The 14771-nt window shown below is 44.8% G+C and overlaps 1 protein-coding gene across 1 annotated transcript in view; it reads left to right on the forward strand.

Moving 5' to 3' along the window:
- The first annotated feature begins 6391 nt into the window (after positions 1–6391).
- The window catches only part of LOC136593126 (oocyte zinc finger protein XlCOF7.1-like), a 40760-nt gene continuing 32380 nt past the window's right edge, over positions 6392–14771 (forward strand). Inside the window, exon 1 of the mRNA XM_066588639.1 lies at positions 6392–6530. The gene's annotated coding sequence lies outside the window, so the exon portion shown is untranslated. The remainder of the gene's footprint in view (positions 6531–14771) is intronic.

Below are 14771 nucleotides of genomic sequence, written 5' to 3' on the forward strand. Positions count from 1 at the left end.
ATAAAAACTTTGGACTTTGGTAAGACTTTGGACTTTGATAAGACTTTGGACTTTGATATGTCAAGGACTTTACAGTTACAAGTCAACGAGGAAAGAAAGCAGATGGGCTAAAAGACGGGAGCGACAGAACAGGACGGCGTATGGCGAATAATCAACAGAACTTGCCTACAGAGGTCCCTGTTCCCCATGATGGCCCAACTGGTACACAGAATCAAAAGCAGCGATGACGGCGACACTGAACAAGAATGGGTGACACCTGGGTTCTCTGTAGCTGCTGCATCATTTGTCCAGTTAGCATGATCTTTGCCATATGCGAGTCCGGACAGAAGTAAGGTGGCCATATAACACTTGCCTTGACCACTCTACCCATTTCAGAGATTGCCAATTTGACCAAATTCAGCTCACACCTGTTGGGGAGTATGAATATGTGCTTGTTGTTGCTCGAGTCTTTTTCAGGTTGGAGGCCCACCCTGATACTAAGGTAAATGAGCAGATAACCACACAGAAGCTCATGAATGAGGTAATCTACAGATACAGGGTACCGGAAGTGAATAAGGTAAACGAAGGTACACACTTCACAGGTAAAATAATGTGACATCATGTCTAGAAAGTAATTGGACAGGGGAGTGTGCCTTAGTAAAGCCCTTATGCTCCCCCACATCCTGTCAGACAGCATTGAAGATAATGAGGTTACCCCCCATGGTTACTCTATCTTGATCCAACCCTGCTGTGTTGCGTAGTTAACCTGTCATGTTGGTCTACCCTTGTTTCTGCATAGGTACGACGGCTCCTTCTAGTCTTGTCACTAGGTAGTGTAGGGTCAGGGTAGGCGGCCTGGACGTGTTCACCATTAGGACTATCTCCAGGAGGGACATCGGTGTGGGTGAAGATCAGGGTGTCCCACGCCGTGCGTACCTGTGCACACTACTAGTATGTACTTCTAGTACAGCACATTAGAGTGAGAAGAGAGGCTCCTGGTGATAGTTTTGACCCACACATGTACGTTGACGTCATAAGACAGCCAAGGGGGGTACCTGACGAGTTTTTAAAAATTTTCCTGATTTATTATGGTAAATAAAATGTTGACCAGATTAATTATGTTTATTCCAATTAAAAGTGATTTATAAGTTATACTAGAGACGCCTTATAGGGACTAGTCGACCAATAGGACCTACCTCGACTATGACTTTTCAAAATAGAATGGCACTAGGTACGATTTTAGCCAAAAAAGGGAGTGCCTGTAAGATGATAGGGGAGACTTGTACCTACATTCCAGACAACACGTGACCCGCGGGTAAAGACGCAGTTGCCATTAAGAAGCTGACCGCACTAACTAAAAAGAGCTAACCTTAGTCTGTTTTCCTCAGTTAGGTACCTAACAGGAGAAGGGAAAAATATATATAAAATAAGTTTTGAAACATTGTGTATTTAGAATACTGTGATAGATTTTTGCTAAGATTTTGCTTTATTTTATCTGCAGTGCACTCTGCTTATGTCCACACAACATGCCGGTGTTACAACGCCCCTGGTCCTGTTACCTTGCCGCCTCTGGAAAAGGGAAGTGGGAATAATCAGCTTGTAGCTCTTTCCTTCCAGACTAATATATATGATAATGCACGTACTAATAAGACAGGGGTTCAGTCATGTTGATCAGTCATTAGATAGTCCTGACTTTGCACTCTTGTTGATGAATCGAGGTAACGTCAAGAAGGCGGGGTTCTATACAAGTTATGCAGTGTTTACCTGAAATAGTAAAAGTCGCACCTCTCCTAACCTGATTATATTTGTCACCTTTATAGTCATCCTAATTTCTGTTTGTTGTTGCATACAGTGTATTCCGACCCTGATGACTGCCTGGTCCACCTGTCCCACTACGACGTCCAACAAAAAGCCCACTGTCAGCGCAAACGTCGTCATCATGGATCCAGAATGTGATGATGTCGAACCATCCCATACCCACATGGCAGTAATAGGCCCAGTCGTCTACAACGCAATGCGAGTCTAGGGTCAGCGGTGGGGGATTGGGGTGGGCCGGAGCAGGGCGAGTTTAGTGAAACAGATAGTTTCAAGGGGGGTCTGTGGTGGAAGCCCAGTATATATCTATATGGATCGGTGGGCCTTGGCAGTAGACAGTTGTCAATTTAACATTCTGTATACATATTTGCTTTCTGTCTTGCTACAAATATAATGTTCTTACAGTTATGCAATAGGTACTTCCGCTCATATGAAAATATCTGTTTTATAACTCTGCTGACATGGGGAAGCCAACATGAAACTTCTGTACTCAAAACGCTGACAAGATAATATATAGTATAAACACGTTACATTTTCCATCTGTTTTGCAATTTTGGAGGACAGTATAACTCAGACGGACAACCGCAGTCTGAAACAGCCACCGCAGAAATTACCCAAGCACTTTTACTGGAAACGTATGCAAATAACATGGGAGGTTTGTGCAATTTATAGTTCATGATGTAACATCCAATCATATCGAAGGAACCACACGTGGCTCCAAGACAACCCACTCATTTCATCCACCACCTGATGGCCAATCACAGATGACCGGAGGATGGAAGAATTGCAAGATGCTTATCCAATAATTAAACAATACGTTGTATCTATGTAATCTTTGACCTGCCCAGATGGGCGGATATGTTAAACTCTTAAAACAGGCTACACGCCCATCATTAAAGTTAGAATTGAGGAAGCTATGCATGCTGAATCTCGTGTCAGTGTGAAAACTTCTTATGCGCATTATCAATTCAGAATTAATATGGAAGGGTGTAAACATTCCAAATTGAGTAAGCCGTGGTTCCGTAAAGGAAGCTTCCATGACAACGTGACCGGGGACTGCTCAACGAGGCCTCGTGTCACTGCTCCAAGCACTCAGCGACCGTTGGTCGCTGGGAGCAAGGAGATTTAAAATTTCCTGGGCTCCCCAGCTCCTGCGAATGTGTCCGGCATTTTGCCGGCGGGCGCATGCGCAGCAGCCGGAAGGGTCCATGGAGGATAATCGCATCTGGATTCAAATGCGGAAGCCTCCGAGAAGATGTTTCATCTCCCCCCACCGATCGCATCGGTGAGGGAAGATGAAACTTCCACTTTTTAAAGAACTTTTACGTGATCGCCATTATGCATTGGATAACGGTGATCATGTGACCAGTAACCGCTCACCGCGGCTCCCCGTGACATCTCCAGGCTCTTGGCTACCTTTGGTAGCCAGGAGCAGGGAGATTTTACATTTCTTGGGCAATATTTCACTTTTGCGCATGCGTCCGCCATCATGCTGACGGGCGCATGCGCCGAAGCTGGGGTAAGGTCCGCGGATCAACATCCCATCAGGGAACAAATCCGGGACCTTGGGTACGTAATTTCATCCCCCCTTACGGAGAGATGAAACTTTATATTTTTTTTAAACTTTTTTTTTTTACTTTTTAACTTTATATGATCAGCGTTATCCGATGGATAATGGTGATCATATGACTGGAAACCGCATACAGCGGTCCCCAGTCACATCTCCCTGCACTCGGCTATCTGTGACAGCCGGGTGCAGGGAGATTTTGGATTTGCCGGGCCAGCGGGGGTCCCGACACCGGCCGGAGGACATCGGTGGACCTGAGGTGAGTATTTTCACCTCCCCTCATGGATCCGATCCATGAGGGGAGGTGAAAGTTTTCTTTTTTTACACTTTTTTCCACTTTTTCGCGATCGCCGTTATCCATTGGTTACAGGAGCCGGGAGCCAGGAGATTTTAAATTTCCCGCGCCGCCGGGCCTTCTGCACATGCGGCTGACGTAATGCCGCCTGGCGCGCATGCGCAGAAGGACGGCTACGGGGCCCGGAGCATCGGGACAGCGGGGAGCCGTGCGGCGGACCTCGGTGAGTAATTTCAGCTGCCCTGATGGATCCGATCCTTCAGGGCAGCTGAATCTTTAACTTTTTTTGCAGTTTTATTTGCTTTTTTGCGATCGGCGCTAATGGATAGCGCCAATCGCAATGCCGGGGGGGGGGGGGGGGGGGGGTCCGTACAGGCCGGGAGGACAGCTCCATGCTGTCATGTCCAGAGCCCATGTGGCTTTATTCTCTGCAGGACACATGTTTTTACGTCCTCAGAGAATAAAGCCCACTTCGGGAGTACGTAAAAACACTATGGGCTGGTCGTTAAGGGGTTAATTCAGTAATATTGTTTTCTTTGTGCATGTAATAATGCTTTTTACTATGTCCCCCATGACATCATGTAAGACCTCTGGTCTTTTCATGTATTTATTTTTTTATATTTGACACTTTCCCACTGTAGCTGGGGCATGCATGGGAGCCACAGTTACAGGAGAAACAACCCCTGAAGTGATATTAGTCACTGGCAGAGCTATCCAGGGTCTAGTTTGACCCTCCAGCTCTGATATAGCAGGGAACCTCAGAGGTCACATGACCCCCTCTCCCCCGACTCCAGATTCCCAATGTGAAAGTTACATGTTACTTTCACTTTCAATACTCATTGAGCGCTGTGTACTCAGGGAAGCAGAAGGCAGGAAGGGTTAAAAACCCCTTCTGCCTTCTCCACTGGGTTATCAGCTGTTACTAACAGCTGATAACTGTTTTCTGCCTCTGATTGATTGCAGAGTCAGCAGGCTTAAAGCTCCTCCGCAATTTTGCTATCAGCGGTGCTTTAAGCCCAGGACCAGGCGCCGTAAATTTACTGTGCCTGGTCCTTAACGAGCTAAGAGGGAACACCCTTTGGATTTCAGGGCACAACTGAATTCATTCCAGTCTCCATTGCTCATTTGTGCAGAAAAAAAATGGAGTCCTTAAAAATTAATCTTAGTTTAAAGTAATAATGTAAACTGTGTGGTATGTCCGGAGACAGGGGTAATTAGGGGGGCCTGGTTGGGATGGGCACATGGGGCAATAATATCAGGCATCCCTCCTCCTCGCTTTTTTGGGGGTATTTCTTGACCCCAGTGGCAGGGATGTGTAGTAGTAGCGCTCTGTGAGTCTTCCTAATCTTGCTGAGGTGCGGCGGTCTCACACAGAAGGCGTTCATCAAGCTGCTCCGGGAACTGCATGAAGGCGAGCGTTCCCGGGGCTTCTTGTAAATGACGTATTACACAAAGTGATGTGAATAACGCCGGGCTCACATGGCTATATGTGGAATCCGCTTGTTATACGCAGTACAACTTTTTCTGCTTAGATTTCCCGTTCTTCTGCTCTGTTCAATGGGGCCGCTCCGGCGTGCTCACACCGGAGAGCTGGTCTGCACATGCGCAGAAGACCTAGGGTTAGGTATAGGCCCATTGAACAGAGCAGAAGACCGCACAGCGCAAGCGCGTCTAATGGAAGGAGAAGACAGCGTTAGTCGGCGCCATGGAGACGGGGACGCCAGCACCGGAGGAGGTAAGTGTATAACATCTGTATGGCTCATATTTAATGCACGATGTACATTACAAAGTGCATTAATGATCTGGATTATGATTTCTCCAGCAGGCTTTGGGGTATTTTGTCGCTTTCCTAATTGTGTGGAAGCAGTATGCGCACACTGACCAAGTCAAACACAAGGTATGAATCTCATGTTAAAAATGGCTCTCCTGGCAGAGACGTCCAGACAGGCCTTTTTATTGAAAAAGGATAACACCTGCCCTTTATGGGCGTTTAACAGATTACATCACTAACATATATATATTCTTATTCGCTAGATTATACAGAGTCTCCCGCCTCCCTACCCTCCCGTCCTCACGTCCGCCAAGGTATGGACTTTGTATTCTTTAGCATGCAGACAGCCTTAAGGAATTCTGTGTAGTTGACAAATGATTTGTTTAACTAGCTTGTGTTTGAAGAGTGGAAGGGGGCTAGGTAAACACACGGTATTGAACACAGGATATACACGACACTATGGCCCTTTAACTTCTTAGAAACTGGTTGAGCAACTTCTATGTACTTAGTCAACATTAGATCAGACATCCTTCACCATCCCATTGTCTACTAAATACTATGATTAGATTGTGTGTGTGTCCTTTAAACTCCAGAGTTAAAAGTCATTACAACAACAAAATACATTTGGGTTTATATAAATCAATAGACATTTTATATTAATCATGATGTCTACTACATTAATATGGCCATACAGAAGTGTATAACCCCACTTGATTTCACGGGACAACCCCTTTAAGTGTCGTGTGTAGTGCACACGGCTGCTGAAGGCAATCCCCATGCACGCTGTGTAGTCACGTGGTGCCGATTCCAGCCAGCTGATTGGCTGAATGCGCTGGAGAACTGCGGCTGAAAAGGGAAATATGCCTACAGAATTAGTAAGCCCCTCCCCTTACAGTCATGTGACCTCAGACCATGTGACTTCCTGTCCTCAGACCTCCTAGGAGCCCCTCCATTCCAGCATCTACCCCGGTGGAGGTATGAGAGACATATATTTCTTTTCCAGCACACTTCAGTAGCAGTGACTAATCCAGCCGCCTCATTGGTTGTTGGGCACCACGTGGTACACAGTGTGCAGGCAGATACAGTTACAGCTGTGCATCTAGGTAAGCTGCTGCCTGCGGCCGGAGGAATCTACAGGAACTTTAGGCTCATTTTTGGATATTTGCAGGTTTTCTCCTGCATGAGGGCCTGTATGGTGAGGATTATGGAGTCTGCTAGCATGTGCTCATGTGTATGGAGTGCATACGGTACGTGTCGTTGTGTGCGTGGTGTGCTAGTGCGTGTTCATGGAGAGCGATACAACGCTATGTCCTCGGTGCAGAAAAACCGAACTGAGGGGTACAGGAGCGCGTACATTACACATACAGCTCTGCTACATCCACAATACACATACAGTACAGGAGCGTGTACATTACACATACAGCTCTGCTACATCCACAATACACATACAGTACAGGAGCACGTACATTACACATACAGCTCTGCTACATCCACAATACACATACAGTACAGGAGCGTGTACATTACACATACAGCTCTGCTACATCCACAATACACATACAGTACAGGAGCGTGTACATTACACACATACAGCTCTGCTACATCCACAATACACATACAGTACAGGAGCGTGTACATTACACACAGCTCTGCTACAGCCACAATACACATACAGTACAGGAGCGTGTACATTACACACATACAGCTCTGCTACACCCACAATACACACACAGTACAGGAGCGTGTACATTACACACATACAGCTCTGCTACATCCACAGTACACACACAGTACAGGAGCGTGTACATTACACACATACAGCTCTGCTACATCCACAATACACATACAGTACAGGAGCATGTACATTACACATACAGCTCTGCTACATCCACAATACACATATAGTACAGGAGCGTGTACATTACACACATACAGCTCTGCTACATCCACAATACACATACAGTACAGTAGCGTGTACATTACACACATACAGCTCTGCTACATCCACAATACACATACAGTACAGGAGCGTGTACATTACACACATACAGCTCTGCTACATCCACAATACACATACAGTACAGGAGCGTGTACATTACACACATACAGCTCTACTACATCCACAATACACATACAGTACAGGAGCGTGTACATTACACACATACAGCTCTGCTACATCCACTAAACACATACAGTACAGGAGCGTGTACATTACACACATACAGCTCTGCTACATCCACAATACACATACAGTACAGGAGCGTGTACATTACACACATACAGCTCTGCTACATCCACAATACACATACAGTACAGGAGCGTGTACATTACACACATACAGCTCTGCTACATCCACAATACACATACAGTACAGGAGCGTGTACATTACACATACAGCTCTGCTACATCCACAATACACCTACAGTACAGGAGCGTGTACATTACACACATACAGCTCTGCTACATCCACAATACACACACAGTACAGGAGCGTGTACATTACACACATACAGCTCTGCTACATCCACAATACACTTACAGTACAGGAGCGTGTACATTACACACATACAGCTCTACTACATCCACAATACACATACAGTACAGGAGCGTGTACATTACACATACAGCTCTGCTACATCCACAATACACATACAGTACAGGAGCGTGTACATTACACACATACAGCTCTGCTACATCCACAATACACATACAGTACAGGAGGGTGTACATTACACACATACAGCTCTGCTACATCCACAATACACATACAGTACAGGAGCGTGTACATTACACATACAGCTCTGCTACATCCACAATACACATACAGTACAGGAGCGTGTACATTACACACATACAGCTCTGCTACATCCACAATACACATACAGTACAGCAGCGTGTACATTACACACATACAGCTCTGCTACATCACAATACACATAGAGTACAGGAGCGTGTACATTACACACATCCAGCTCTGCTACATCCACAATAGACATACAGTACAGGAGCGTGTACATTACACACATACAGCTCTACTACATCCACAATACACATACAGTACAGGAGCGTGTACATTACACACATACAGCTCTGATACATCCACAACACACATACAGTACAGGAGCGTGTACATTACACACATACAGCTCTGCTACATCCACAATACACATACAGTACAGGAGCGTGTACATTACACACATACAGCTCTGCTACACCACAATACACATACAGTACAGGAGCGTGTACATTACACACATACAGCTCTGCTACACCCACAATACACATACAGTACAGGAGCGTGTACATTACACACATACAGCTCTGCTACATCCACAATACACATACAGTACAGGAGCGTGTACATTACACATACAGCTCTGCTACATCCACAATACACATACAGTACAGGAGCGCGTACATTACACACATACAGCTCTGCTACATCCACAATACACATACAGTACAGGAGCGTGTACATTACACACATACAGCTCTGCTACATCCACAATACACATACAGTACGGGAGCGTGTACATTACACACATACAGCTCTGCTACATCCACAATACACATACAGTACAGGAGCGTGTACATTACACACATACAGCTCTGCTACATCCACAGTACACATACAGTACAGGAGCGTGTACATTACACACATACAGCTCTGCTACATCCACAATACACATACAGTACAGGAGCGTGTACATTACACACATACAGCTCTGCTACATCCACAGTACACATACAGTACAGGAGTGTGTACATTACACACATACAGCTCTGCTACACCCACAATACACATACAGTACAGGAGCATGTACATTACACACATACAGCTCTGCTACATCCACAATACACATACAGTACAGGAGCGTGTGCATTACACACATACAGCTCTGCTACATCCATCATACAGTACAGGAGCGTGTACATTACACACATACAGCTCTGCTACATCCATAGTACACATACAGTACAGGAGCGTGTACATTACACATACAGCTCTGCTACATCCACAATACACATACAGCACAGGAGCGTGTACATTACACATACAGCTCTGCTACATCCACAATACACATACAGTACAGGAGCGTGTACATTACACACCTACAGCTCTGCTACATCCACAATACACATACAGTACAGGAGCGTGTACATTACACACATACAGCTCTGCTACATCCACAATACACATACAGTACAGGAGCGTGTACATTACACACATACAGCTCTGCTACACCCACAATACACATACAGTACAGGAGCGTGTACATTACACACATACAGCTCTGCTACACCCACAATACACATACAGTACAGGAGCATGTACATTACACACATACAGCTCTGCTACATCCACAATACACATACAGTACAGGGGCATGTACATTACACACATACAGCTCTGCTACATCCACAATACACATACAGTACAGGAGTATGTACATTACACATACAGCTCTGCTACATCCACAATACACATACAGTACAGGGGCATGTACATTACACACATACAGCTCTGCTACATCCACAATACACACAGTACAGGAGCGTGTACATTACACACATACAGCTCTGCTACATCCACAGTACACATACAGTACAGGAGCGTGTACATTACACACATACAGCTCTGCTACATCCACAATACACATATAGTACAGGAGCGTGTACATTACACACATACAGCTCTGCTACATCCACAATACACGTACAGTACAGGAGCGTGTACATTACACACATACAGCTCTGCTACATCCACAATACACATACAGTACAGGAGCGTGTACATTACACACATACAGCTCTGCTACATCCACAATACACATACAGTACAGGAGCGTGTACATTACACACATACAGCTCTGCTACATCCACAATACACACACAGTACAGGAGCGTGTACATTACACACATACAGCTCTGCTACATCCACAATACACATACAGTACAGGAGCGTGTACATTACACACATACAGCTCTGCTACATCCACAATACACATACAGTACAGGAGCGTGTACATTACACATACAGCTCTGCTACATCCACAATACACATACAGTACAGGAGCGTATACATTACACACATACAGCTCTACTACATCCACAATACACATACAGTACAGGAGCGTGTACATTACACACATACAGCTCTAACACATCCACAATACACATACAGTACAGGAGCGTGTACATTACACACATACAGCTCTGCTACATCCACAATACACATACAGTAGAGGAGCGTGTACATTACACATACAGCTCTGCTACATCCATAATACACATACAGTACGGGAGCGTGTACATTACACACATACAGCTCTGCTACATCCACAATACACATACAGTACAGGAGCGTGTACATTACACACACAGCTCTGCTACATCCACAATACACATACAGTACAGGAGCGTGTACATTACACACCTACAGCTCTGCTACATCCACAATACACATACAGTACAGGAGCGTGTACATTACACACATACAGCTCTGCTACACCCACAATACACATACAGTACAGGAGCGTGTACATTACACACATACAGCTCTGCTACACCCACAATACACATACAGTACAGGAGCATGTACATTACACACATACAGCTCTGCTACATCCACAATACACATACAGTACAGGAGCATGTACATTACACACATACAGCTCTGCTACATCCACAATACACATACAGTACAGGAGTATGTACATTACACATACAGCTCTACTACATCCACAATACACACAGTACAGGAGCGTGTACATCACACACATACAGCTCTACTACATCCACAATACACATACAGTACAGGAGCGTGTACATCACACACATACAGCACTGCTACATCCACAATACACATACAGTACAGGAGCGTGTACATTACACACATACAGCTCTGCTACATCCACAATACACATACAGTACAGGAGCGTGTACATTACACACATACAGCTCTGCTACATCCACAATACACATAGTACAGGAGCGTGTACATTACACACATACAGCTCTGCTACATCCACAACACAATACACATACAGTACAGGAGCGTGTACATTACACACATACAGCTCTGCTACATCCACAATACACGTACAGTACAGGAGCGTGTACATTACACACATACAGCTCTGCTACATCCACAGTACACATACAGTACAGGAGCGTGTACATTACACACATACAGCTCTGCTACATCCACAATACACATAGTACAGGAGCGTGTACATTACACACATACAGCTCTGCTACATCCACAACACAATACACATACAGTACAGGAGCGTGTACATTACACACATACAGCTCTGCTACATCCACAATACACGTACAGTACAGGAGCGTGTACATTACACACATACAGCTCTGCTACATCCACAGTACACATACAGTACAGGAGCGTGTACATTACACACATACAGCTCTGCTACATCCACAATACACATACAGTACAGGGGCGTGTACATGACACATACAGCTTTGCTACATCCACAATACACATACAGTACAGGAGCGTGTACATTACACATACAGCTCTGCTACATCCACAATACACATACAGTACAGGAGCGTGTACATTACACACATACAGCTCTGCTACAACCACAATACACATACAGTACAGGAGCGTGTACATTACACACATACAGCTCTGCTACATCCACAATACACATACAGTACAGGAGCGTGTACATTACACATACAGCTCTGCTACATCCACAATACACATACAGTACAGGAGCGTGTACATTACACACATACAGCTCTGCTACATCCACAATACACATACAGTACAGGAGCGTGTACATTACACACATACAGCTCTGCTACATCCACAATACACATAGTACAGGAGCGTGTACATTACACACATACAGCTCTGCTACATCCACAATACACATACAGTACAGGAGCGTGTACATTACACACATACAGCTCTGCTACATCCACAATACACATACAGTACAGGAGCGTGTACATTACACACATACAGCTCTGCTACATCCACAGTACACATACAGTACAGGAGCGCGTACATTACACACATACAGCTCTGCTACATCCACAATACACATACAGTACAGGAGCGTGTACATTACACATACAGCTCTGCTACATCCACAATACACATACAGTACAGGGGCGTGTACATGACACATACAGCTTTGCTACATCCACAATACACATACAGTACAGGAGCATGTACATTACACACATACAGCTCTGCTACATCCACAATACACATACAGTACAGGAGCGTGTACATTACACACATACAGCTCTGCTACATCCACAATACACATACAGTACAGGAGCGTGTACATTACACATATACAGCTCTGCTACATCCACAATACACATACAGTACAGGAAGGAGCGTGTACATTACACACATACAGCTCTGCTACATCCACAATACACATACAGTACAGGAGCGTGTACATTACACACATACAGCTCTGCTACATCCACAATACACATAGTACAGGGGCGTGTACATGACACATACAGCTTTGCTACATCCACAATACACATACAGTACAGGAGCGTGTACATTACACACATACAGCTCTGCTACATCCACAATACACATACAGTACAGGAGCGTGTACATTACACACATACAGCTCTGCTACATCCACAATACACATACAGTACAGGAGCGTGCACATTACACACATACAGCTCTGCTACATCCACAACACACATACAGTACAGGAGCGTGTACATTACACACATACAGCTCTACTACATCCACAATACACATACAGTACAGGAGCGTGTACATTACACACATACAGCTCTGCTACATCCACAATACACATACAGTACAGGAGCGTGTACATTACACACATACAGCTCTGCTACATCCACAATACACATACAGTACAGGAGCGTGTACATTACACACATACAGCTCTGCTACATCCACAATACACATGCAGTACAGGAGCGTGTACATTACACATATACAGCTCTGCTACATCCACAATACGCATACAGTACAGGAGCGTGTACATTACACACATACAGCTCTGCTACATCCACAATACACATGCAGTACAGGAGCGTGTACATTACACACATACAGCTCTGCTACATCCACAATACACATACAGTACAGGAGCGTGTACATTACACACATACAGCTCTGCTACATCCACAGTACACATACAGTACAGGAGCGTGTACATTACACACATATAGCTCTGCTACATCCACAATACACATACAGTACAGGAGCGTGTACATCACACACATACAGCTCTACTACATCCACAATACACATACAGTACAGGAGCGTGTACATTACACACATACAGCTCTGCTACATCCACAATACACATACAGTACAGGAGCGTGTACATTACACACATACAGCTCTGCTACATCCACAATACACATACAGTACAGGAGCGTGTACATTACACACATACAGCTCTGCTACATCCACAATACACATACAGTACAGGAGCGTGTACATTACACACATACAGCTCTGCTACATCCACAATACACATACAGTACAGGAGCGTGTACATTACACACATACAGCTCTGCTACATCCACAATACACATACAGCACAGGAGCGTGTACATTACACACATACAGCTCTGCTACATCCACAATACACATACAGTACAGGAAGGAGCGTGTACATTACACACATACAGCTCTGCTACATCCACAATACACATACAGTACAGGAGCGTGTACATTACACACATACAGCTCTGCTACATCCACAATACACATAGTACAGGAGCGTGTACATTACACACATACAGCTCTGCTACATCCACAGTACAGGAGCGTGTACATTACACACATACAGCTCTACTACATCCACAATACACATACAGTACAGGAGCGTGTACATTACACACATACAGCTCTGCTACATCCACAGTACAGGAGCGTGTACATTACACACATACAGCTCTACTACATCCACAATACACATACAGTACAGGAGCGTGTACATTACACACATACAGCTCTGCTACATCCACAATACACATACAGTACAGGAGCGTGTACATTACACACATAGAGCTCTGCTACATCCACAATACATATACAGTACAGGAGCGTGTACATTACACACATACAGCTCTGCTACATCCACAATACACATACAGTACAGGAGCGTGTACATTACACACATACAGCTCTGCTACATCCACAATACACATACAGTACAGGAGCGTGTACATTACACACATACAGCTCTACTACATCCACAATACACATACAGTACAGGAGCGTGTACATTACACACATACAGCTCTGCTACATCCACAATACACATACAGTACAGGAGCGTGTACAT

Source organism: Eleutherodactylus coqui, unplaced genomic scaffold, assembly GCF_035609145.1.
Source record: "Eleutherodactylus coqui strain aEleCoq1 unplaced genomic scaffold, aEleCoq1.hap1 HAP1_SCAFFOLD_128, whole genome shotgun sequence".
Taxonomy (NCBI): Eukaryota; Metazoa; Chordata; class Amphibia; order Anura; family Eleutherodactylidae; genus Eleutherodactylus; species Eleutherodactylus coqui.